We start from the raw sequence: 10883 nt of genomic DNA on the forward strand, positions 1-10883 counted from the left end.
TCAAGCACCAGAGGATTATAAACAGCAATGCAACCTCTGTCTTCCTGGCTGTGCAGTATTTCAAAGTGCTCTGGTTGACAGTCTCTTCTCATTGTGCAGTGCTTGTAGATTATTGTAAATGGATTATCTGCATTATTTAGAACATCTCATTCTAAACTTTCTAAAGAACGAGACTTTTCTGTCATTACCACTTTTTGTGTGAGGTGATAAATACCAGGAATTTGATTGCATTTTGAGAACCTAATCGTAACTAACATTATTGTCTATGTAAATTAATGGAACTGGATTTTTCCTGAGGTCAGCAGTTCTCCGAAGGTCGTCGTTTTTCCACGATGTCGTCGTTTTTCCCCAAGGTCGGCGTTTTTCCCCGAGGTCGACGTTTTTTCCCGAGGTCTGCGTTTTTGCCCCGAGGTCGGATCAAAGATTTTTTTTCCCGAGGTCTAGAAATCTATCGATATATTGAAAATCCAAAGTATTTTCATGTATGTAGACTATACCGTTATGTCATGTCATCTTGAAACATTTATCCGACCACTAGATAATGGTATTTATCAAGATAGCGATATATTTCGTTATATCTATTTATTTCGATAATCGTTTTCTTAGGGGTACAGATTTATTTTGAGACGTCCATACTTTTCCCATTATCGATTCAATTCGATATATCGACTTACGTAGATGCGCACATTAAATCATGATATCGATTTATTTCGAGATATCTATCTATATTGAGGAGTCTATTTATTTCGAGATATCGATTGATTTAGAGTATCCGTTATATCGAGATATCGATTTATTTTGATATACCGACACAATTAAGGTTGTCTATATATTTCCAGGTATCGATATATTTCCATGTATTGGTGTACTACAGATATCGATTCTTATCGAGATATCGATATAATTCAAGGTACCTCCATATCTCTAGTAATCCATAAATTTCTAGATATCGCTATTTTGAGAGATATCTTTATATTACGTGGTACCAATATATTTCGAGATATCGATATATTTCTGTACCTCAATTATTTCGATATGTCGACTAGCATCGAGATTTCGGTCTATATGGTAAGCCGAAATGCGTCTAGATGTCGATATACTTCGGGATATCGACTCATTTCGGTGTAGCGGTTTTTTGGAGGTGTCGATTTATTTCGAGGTTTCGATTTATTTCAAGGTGTCGATTTATTTCGAGGTTGCGATTTTTCGAGGGTTGCGATTTATTTCGAGGTGGCGATTTATTTCGAGGTGGCGATTTATTTCGAGGTGTGGATTTATTTCGAGGTGTCGATGTATTTCTAGGTGACGATATATTTCGATGTTACTTGTCGACTGCATCAGCTTAGAACCTATTTCGTACAGAGTGGTGCGACTGCATACCTCAGCAGGCGACATTGATATCCAGACGATCAATTTTACCGTTTCCGAGAGAAAAGCGTGCGATGTGATGAATTGGCACTACTTCATTATGAAAACAAATGACGAAAACGTGAGGTTTTCTTCGGTTTTTCTGCCACTGCTGCCAACTTTCAGCCCACCCCCTCCTCCCCTTCCCCAGTCGTGGCGATCAGCTTTTGTGATGGAAATGGACACAGGAAAGTAATAACGTTCCATGAAATCCCATTCTAGGGACGTTCAAGGGTAAATGTTCCAGACGGTTTATTTGCATTAAGACACGCATACTGCGCATCTAAAATGTCACATCTGCCAGATCGTTTCTATTGTCAACAGTGGAAAACAAAACAGCGTACTGAAGAAGCCATAGTGAGACGCGGTTTTTGGTAGACGAAATAATAGGAATACTCTAGCCACTGATAATGATGATCTAATGAGAATTCTGTTATTGTTTTGAAAGATGCATTTAAATATGCATTGAACGTAGCTCCAAATTATTTTGAGAATTATAATTGCGGTATTATGAATCTACATTGGAGATTTTGTAATGCAAAACATTTCGATCTGAGAATACTTTACGTGATAGTACGGCATTGACCTTGTGTGTCATTAGGGTAAAGTTAATTTGCCGCCATTCACATAAAATTTATCCGCCATTAACATAAAATCTATTTTTCAGCGTACTGCAATAAGGACTCACTTCAGATGATTGGACAATTAAAGAGAACTCAAACCGTTATTTTAATAGTATTCGTAGGTCCATTGCAGCATTTACCGTGGACAGTCCCTGAGCCTAGACTGTCAGTTTTATGTAGGGAGTACTACTTTAAAAAAGCACTCCGTGTTCAGATCACAAGTGGCCAATCAGGACCATCCGACCGCCACGTCATTCTCACTGAGGGTGGAGGAGGAGCTGGCTCTCCCACTCGTTGTGGTAGTTTCCTTTGACTGGAGCCGCTACTATTCGGACGAGTAGTTCCTCAATTGGCATCGGAAGGCTGAGTGCAACCCGAAAAATGCCAACAGCGCATAGCGGCCCATATGGTCACCCATCCAAGTGCCGACCACGCCCGAAAGTGCTAAACTTCAGTTATCTGACGGGAACCGGTGTATCCACTGCGGCAAGGCCATTGCCCCTACCACTTTTTATGATATTTTTGATCGTAGTTCAGGTCTGATGGCTGGGAAGAATGGACGTTTACCATGTTATGCACATTTATATTTTCACTACGTCGACACAGCTGGTCCAATTACGACCACAGGTGATGGTAGCCATAATGATCGTGCCAAGCATCCCGTGTACATTAGTTACACCCAAGTGTGTGGGCATCACAGCATTCGTGACATTTAAATTTGTTACTTCTTTGCTACTATATTCGCAATAAATTTTGCAGGCAGTATCCGCATATGACGCTGAATGTACCTACAAAATTATATCATTGTACGACACATGTTTCGGGAGATACGTCATAAAAACTCAGGACAAGGCCAGACGCTGCATAGTACGGACGTGGACGCACAGCTCTAAATAAATGCCTGGTCAACACCAAGCTTTTCCGCTAGTCATCTTTAAAGATAAAAATTCCCAATATTGTCTACCAGCGTATTTTTGAAAAACCTTTATTTTGTCATCCATTTTTTTCCTGTAAAAATCGTAAAAGCCGTGCATCATTGTGTTTTTAAAAAGCGTTTCTTATTGTCATCTCTTTTTATGTATTTTAAACCATCTATCGCTTGTGTAACCTGTGGCTACAAGTCCATTCCCTTTATGGTGTAATCGAAATAATAAACAACGCAAAAAAGTGTGGGTCAATTTCTTCCTTATTTTTCGGAACTTCTGATAATAGTAAATCGTTGGCTCTTTGAGGGCGTGGTAGGTACATACAAGAGATTAGTGTAAGATTAGAATTTGGGTTAGATGCAGTGCCAGGAGGTTCTGTTTCTATCTGGCTAGCTTCAGAGTACTTCACCATCTACTAAGTGATGCGTTTCATTGTGAATGGTGTGTTCTGTGCTAGGTCTACCCTTTTACTGCACAATGCTGTTCCTTCGATGCTATTAAAACCAGGATGTTATCAAAATATATGCACAGTGGCAGACTGGAGTCTGCTGAAATATTTCCAGTGGTGGGGAGGGGGGAAGGCGCGTCGGGGCTGGAGTGCATGATTCTGAAACTGGCACTCTGTGTACAAATCAGCTGGTCAGTTACGAGGTGCATCAAGCTACAAGACCCTAACTCTATAAGCGCTACAACTGGCCAAAGCTAAGGTTTATCAGTATTGTGGAGAATTCTTATCTGGAAGAGTATATTGTAACGAATAAAAACTCTTTACTCCAGATTCCAGGGAGGGTTGGGGGCGATGGGTGAAAGTGCCCTTTTGCCTATCCTCCCCTCCCGACCTCCTCCCCTCCCCCTCCCCTTCACCCTCGCAGACGCTAATGGCTGGCCCGTTCATTTTGAGAACATCAGAGCTCCAGTAACCTTTCTGAGAAACTGTTCTTGTTGTCCTTGTGCGTTAATCTTACCACTCAGAACACCAGTGGGAATGTTGGTTATCGCTGAAATAACTGGTTTTCGGCTCTTATCAGTTTCCCAACCCTTCTTTAAGCTAATTGTTAAAGCCCGTCACAATACCAGTTCTTGTAATAACCGATTTTCAGTCTTTTATTTACATTATTTTCTCTAGTAAACGTAGAAATCAAACGAAGAGTAAACAATTTTTACTTTCTCAGTTTCTTGATAAATGGAATCAAAATGTCAAATTAAATACCCTTATGATGACCTGCAGCCGTTCAGAACGAAATTAGAATTATATTAATACCGTCAGCTGCTCACGTGTGTCGATATATATCAACGGCGACAGGTGACAATGTGTGCACGTCTGGGACTCGAACCCGGGATCTCCTGCTTACATGGCAGGTGCTCTGCCCATCTGAGCCACCGAGGGCACAGACGATAGTGTGACTGCAGGTACTATCTCGCGCACGCCTCCCGCGAGACTCACATTCTCACCTTGCATGTCCACACACTACATTCGTAGTGTCCCACACCGACACACTCATTACTCGTGGAACACATTCTTACCAAGTCCAGTTCGGGGAATACGTGTGCATCTTCACAGAAGAAGGTCATGGCTGGTATTGCCAGAACCATATACTTATATTGATATGGACATGTCTTCCACGAGGAATGAGTGTGTTGGAGTGGGACTCTACGACTGTAGTGTATGGACATTCAAGGTGAGAATGTGAGTCTCGCAGGAGGCGTGCGCGAGATAGTCCCTGCAGTCGAACCATACACTCTGTCCTCTGTGCCTCAGATGGATAGAGCGTCTGTCATTTTAGCAAGAGATCCCGGGTTCGAGTCCCGGTCGCGGCACACATTTTCACTTGTCCACGTTGATATTTATCAACGCCCGCGAGCAACTGACGGTATTAATATAATTCTAATTTCTTTAAATTAAATAGTCAAATAAAACTTTGTCCGATCTTCGCTGCTGGCGAGTGCTTCTATACTACAGAAAACTGGCAATATTATCCTACTGATTATAGTTTTTAGAAGCTCTGCTCAAAAATTATATTGTAATCGGTTATCACAGCACTATGCAGGCATTACGTATAGTCCCGCGATAAAGAGTGAAAACTGCGGCAGGAGAACTCTCTTTTTCGTTTTAATTTCTCTGTTTTTAAGGGCTAAAAGCAGATAACGGCATACTACGTAGACACAGCAGCAGATCAGGCACTTTCTACTTTTATCCAGAACTATGAATGATTTGTTAAATTTTAACTTTTTTCCTTGTATGATGTCGCAAGTCGACCAAATCTAACTTTGTTCTTCACTCGTACCGCATATCGTAAAATACTTCCAGACTTCCAGATGGTGCCATTCTATGTTACAACTGACGTTCGACAACAGCGAGAAACTGTGTCCAGTCTCGCGCTCTGCTTGTATAACAGGCACAGTATTGTCTCGGCAATGTTGGACCAATCCATTTGTTGCTCGTTTCTATCAGCAGTGTTATTAAAGTGGCATACATAACTTTTCCCATTTTTTTCTGTAATAACGCCGTATTTCAGTGCTATGGAAATCTTACGAATAAAAATTACTCGTCTTTTTTTAAAAAGGTTTATTTGAAAACTAAAAATTTTACTACGACATCTGTGGCTAATTGATATATCTGTTTTTACGTGGTTATCAGGAAAAAATGAAAAGATACTTGTTATAACCGAGAGCAAACAAATACTGAAAGACATCGGTTATTCAGAACTAAAATACCCATGTCGTTTTAACTGATCGGTTTTTCTATCTATAAACTGCAGTGTCGCCATAGAAAAGTGTGTCGCTCCATCAATGTCCATAGCAACTTTGAGATATGTGTTTATGCGCAATATCGGCAAATGGAAACACGAAGAGGTAATAAGCACCTGAGCGATAGAATTTATTTCACAGTCAGAAAAGTCGAGTGACAGGCAAGACTGAATCACTGTAATAGAAATTATATGGAAAGCTGTGTAAAGGAAAATTTCCAGTTCTTTCGTGGATTCCAAAATTGAAGCAAATTCCGGGACACCAAGGTGACATAGTCTTATACGGATAGTATTCCATGACTAACGTAATTGGCCCATATACTGTACTGGTATACGGATAATATTACACGACTAACGTAATTTACCTGAAATAATTTACAAACATGTTACTGTAACATTCGCTACTACTCATTACGCTAATTCACCTTCAGCCATTAAGCGCAAATCTCAGTTATGATACGTGCGCCAAACAAAAATTTATCAACCTAGTAACTCAAGACAACTACAAACGATCATTGTGTGCAAAATAAATAGAACACTTCATAAGAAGAACATGACGGGTTTGAATCATTCCCACCGCAAAGGATGAAAAATTCAGGCTCGCACACAAGACCACTTGATAACTAACCAGAAATTCAGATTAGTTGTAGCTTCGGTGACAATCGCCTTTTTTACATTTTCCCCGTAAACTAGATAATTATGAAACGTAAGCAACTACTGTAAAATATCTGCGGCAACGGCCTTGCCGCGGAGGTTGCATCGGTTCACGTGGGATCACCGAAGTTAAGTGCGTTGTCGGGCGTTGAAGGCACTTGGATGGGTGATCATCCAGGCCGCCATGCGCTCTTGCCATTTCTCGGGGTGCACTCAGCCTCATGATGCCAATCGAGGAGCTACTCGACCCAATAGTAGCGGCTCCGGTCAAAAAATACCAACATAACGACCGGGAGAGCAGTGTGCTGACCCCCGCCCCTCCTATTCGCATCCTCCACGGATGATGACACGGCGGTCGGATGGTGCTGTCCCAGTAGGTCACTCGTGGCCTGAAGACGGAGTGCTTACAAAGCAAACTACTCTCCAGTGGATGGTCGTACTACTGAGACCTTGATGCCTGGCATCAATAACAGATGGCAGCACAAGAGGTTGGCTTACGCCTACTGCCGAATTTTGCGATCTGTCGTAAGCCTGCGTAAGCACGTAGGGCCTTCCGTCTTAAGTGCAAGCATATCCATTGCGTTTTCTGTCAAGCGACTTGAGTGGAATATTTCATTATTTCTGAAATTTTATAGAAATGTTTTTCTTTGTATATCCTCACCATCGGTACTGAATTTACTGTAAAATTATTTGCTCACTTTTCGGAACTTCCGTTCATAGTAAATCGATACTATTTGAAGCCGTGGTAGACACGAGTCTAGTGTGCTTCACCTTCAGCACCTTCTGTGTCAGTCTCGGTTAATATGTCGCTGATTTCACAACGAACAGTTCGTTGTCTACTGAGTATACTGTCTGTTGCACGACACTATCCCTCCCACACTGCTAAATGTAGGTCGTCGGCAAAATATGACTGCAGTGGAACAAGGGCGTCTGCAGAAATTTCCCCAGGAGGTGGTGGTGGCATTGGTAGTGGTGTGTGTGTGTGTGTGTGTGTGTGTGTGTGTGTGTGTGTGTGTGTGTGTGTAGGACTATTACTATGAAACTCACACAGTCCAGACCGCCAAGGAAAATAAACCTTGAGATTTGGAAAGAGTGTTGATCTTATACCGCTTATACTGCATATTTCAAAATTCCACCTCTAAGGGGGAGACGCAGGACATGAAAGGATTTCTGAATCATGTAGCTATTAAGGTAATTTTGAAGCTAGGCATACGAACATTTGTATCTGGTTTCTAGGTCAGAAATAAAGAAATATGTGTTCCAGTATCTTTGGGAATTTAACCTCTATGAGGTGAAATATTGGATGAACATTTTATTTTGAGATAAATAATTATGGAAGAACTATGAAAGTATTTTTAAGGCTACATCTACGAAAATTGGTATTTGACTTCAAGGCTACAAATAAGAAAATACGTGTTTCGGTGTTTTTGGAAGTTCAACCCCTAAGGGGATGAAATAGAGTGAGCTGGTGCGTTTCTGGCGCCAGTTTCCGTCGATCGTTGTTTCGATCTTTGAGTCGCGGTCCAGAGGACACTGCTCCCTAAGCGACTGTAGTAGTTCTCTGTGCAGCCCAACATCGGGCTTACCACGCTTACACTGGACACAGTTGCCAACAAATCGCCTGCCATCGCGATATAGGTTGGGCCAAAACATGTATTCCTGAACTCGGTTCAAGGTCTTGTAGAACCCAAAATGACCCCCGTCCGCCGACTCGTGGAAATATCTGAGTGCCATGCTAACTCGTTCCTGTGGAATACAGACCTTCACTTGGCCACGGTTGGCTCCCCCTTTACACAAGAGGCCCGCACGAAGGCAACAGCTAGTGACGACGTCGCCATCCACAAACTGCTGCATATTCGGTCCCCACCCGGCGTCCTCGGCCTGTTTGCCGGCTAAGTCGAAGAAGAAGCCGGGTGTCTCGGAGAGAAGGAAATTCACCCCCAGATCCGGCTCCACGTTTCTGAAAATGGTTCATTATGAAAGCATTATGAAAGCATATCTGACAATTCGTATTCGGCTAATCTGTTACAATTTTTAAAAACTACGTGTTTCACTGGTTTTTAACTTCGAGCATAAGGGGATGAAAATTTTAATGAAATATTTATTGCGTTATATTAAAATATTTTAAATCTGCATCTACGAAAACCGGTATTTCACTTCTCAATTAGATATAAAGAAATATGCGTTATACAAGCAAGAATACAAACGGCTTGATTAACAAAAACCTTGGACCCCAGCTGTCAGCATTGCTTTTTGGTCATTCAGCAAAAGACCATGCTTCAACGGCGTTAAGTTTAGAAAAGTTTAGAAAGTGTTGCAGTTTATAAAAGACATAAAAAAACGATTAAAGAAAAAATGCTTTGCAGACCATGAACGGTCTAAGTAAGTAAAGAAGCGGATGATAAGCTAGCTCTTTATGCAAATAAGTTGGTCAGTTTAAGTTCCGAGACATGTCATGCAGCAGGAACGGAATCCTATAGTTGCTACGATTGGCTAAAGGAAAAGTTTTGCAGAATCACGCGAAATCACTTCTGCAAGTGGCTGAGAATCTCGTAATGAATAAAAATTCTGTACTGAGAATTCCAAGGTGGGAGAGGCGAGATTCCTCCCCCCCCCCCTTCCCCCTTCTCAGAATCCTATCCTTCTTTACCTACAGCAAAAAATAAATAAATAAATAAAACTAGAGAAATTTCTACTGTGAAACTATTTGCATACAAGAGAACGGCCATTAAAATTTAACTCTTCAAAGTTTTAAGCCCTGGCCCGTTCGAAAATTCAATTTCTTTGTAGTTGCATTTTTTAAAGGTGTACTTGTCTAGACTCCTGGAACGGAAAGGTTTTTTTTTTTTAATCCGTGCTTTACAAAAGTTTCTACAGTCCATTGTTTGAAGCAGTGTCACGGCTGCCATGGGCCGCGCGGGGTGCCCGCCATGTGTCCAACGCCTTGTCACGGCTCGCGCGGCTCCCCCCGTTGGAGGTTCGAGTCCTCCCTCGGGCATGGTTGTGTGTGTGTTGTCCTTAGCATAAGTTACTGTAAGTAGTGTGCAAACATACGGACTGATGGTTCAAATGGCTCTGAGCACTTTGGGACTTAACATCTGAGGTCATCAGTTTCCTAGAACTTAGAACGACTTAAACGTAACTAAATTAAGGACATCACACACATCCATGCTCGAGGCAGGATTTGAACCTGCGACCGTAGCGGTCGCGTGGCTCCCGACTGAAGTGCCTACAACCGCTCGGCCACATCGGCCGGTCTATCATGTATTCTAGAAGAGCTGCAAGGTCGTCAGTGGCGCCTGTTCTTTCTAGAACAGTTACTATCTTCATATCTATGGTTAAACGTCACCCAGCCATTGACCTTCGTCTGTGCGAATGCGCACAGGCTACCGGAAATCTTACGGGAATCGTCACCTTAGTGTGAGCCAGTAATGAGTGGATGGACAAATACCTAATAAGTACATTACGTAATCGGATTGTGGGCGGTTCGGGGTGTGAGTCTCACGGGAAGCGTGCGAGGGATAAATTCCTGCAGTCGTGCTGTTCATTTGTGCCCTCGATAGCTCAGATGGATTGAGCGTCTGCCTTGTAAGCAGGAGATCCTGGGTTCGAGTCCCAGTAGCGGCACACTTTTCAGCTGTCCCCATCGAAGTATATCAACAACACCTGTCGGCAGCTGAGGGTTTCAATTAATTATCAGTTGTGTAGGTGATTCGATGAACCCTTTGCCAGGCACTTAAATGTGTTTTGCAGGGTATCCATATAGATGTAGATGATAACTCGTCCCGTGTCGCACGTGCTCAAAAGGATTCATACTGCAGAATGCATGCAAACATACTCACCGAAAATACGGACGAATATCAAGTGCAGGCTGCCGAGTGCTGCATATCCAGCTTAGACAGATCGGCTTCTCCTGCCAAGAAGAACAGGAAGTTGCTGTCTAGGAACAATCAGAGGTAGAGGAAGGGCTGATAAATACTCCTTGAATTGCAGACTAAACGTAAATAACGAAAATACATTTTTGGTAAAAAATGGTCAAAACATAATCGTTTGCCCTCCGTATTGGATTAGCTGTTTTGAATATTGAAAATCTGACTTCAGATTCGTTTTCAGCGACATTAAGAATATATGTGTAACACTCAGTTCATGCAAATCGAAGTAATAATATAACTAAATGTTTTCCCTAAACTTTGAACACTTTTTTTTTCGAGTAACGATTTTCTCAGAACGGCATGCAGCATAAATTAAAAGTGGTTCGATCTCTTAACTTCTACCTCTGATCCCTAAAAGTAAACACTTTTCTTAGGAACTTATAGCTATAATATGACATTTGTTAATATTAACTAATTTTTGTGTAGGCATAAGGAGTGAAACAAACCCCTCAAAATCGAACTCAAAGTTCGAATTAGCACTGTATCGTTAAATTTAAGGTTGTTTCATTGCGGTTAGGTATACGCTCCCATTAATTTTATGTATTATCGACTGATGTTATCCATTTTCAAGTTCAGAGAAATAATGTAGTATCA

General features: G+C 41.7%; 1 non-coding gene across 1 annotated transcript; it reads left to right on the plus strand.

The window, feature by feature from the left end:
• Positions 1–9909: 9909 nt before the first annotated feature.
• On the plus strand, positions 9910–9984 carry Trnat-ugu (transfer RNA threonine (anticodon UGU)). Its single transcript has one exon. It is a non-coding gene; the product is annotated as a tRNA-Thr (tRNA).
• The last annotated feature ends 899 nt before the right edge of the window (positions 9985–10883 follow it).

The sequence above is a fragment of the Schistocerca gregaria genome, unplaced genomic scaffold (genome assembly GCF_023897955.1).
Source record: "Schistocerca gregaria isolate iqSchGreg1 unplaced genomic scaffold, iqSchGreg1.2 ptg000280l, whole genome shotgun sequence".
NCBI classification, from domain to species: domain Eukaryota; kingdom Metazoa; phylum Arthropoda; class Insecta; order Orthoptera; family Acrididae; genus Schistocerca; species Schistocerca gregaria.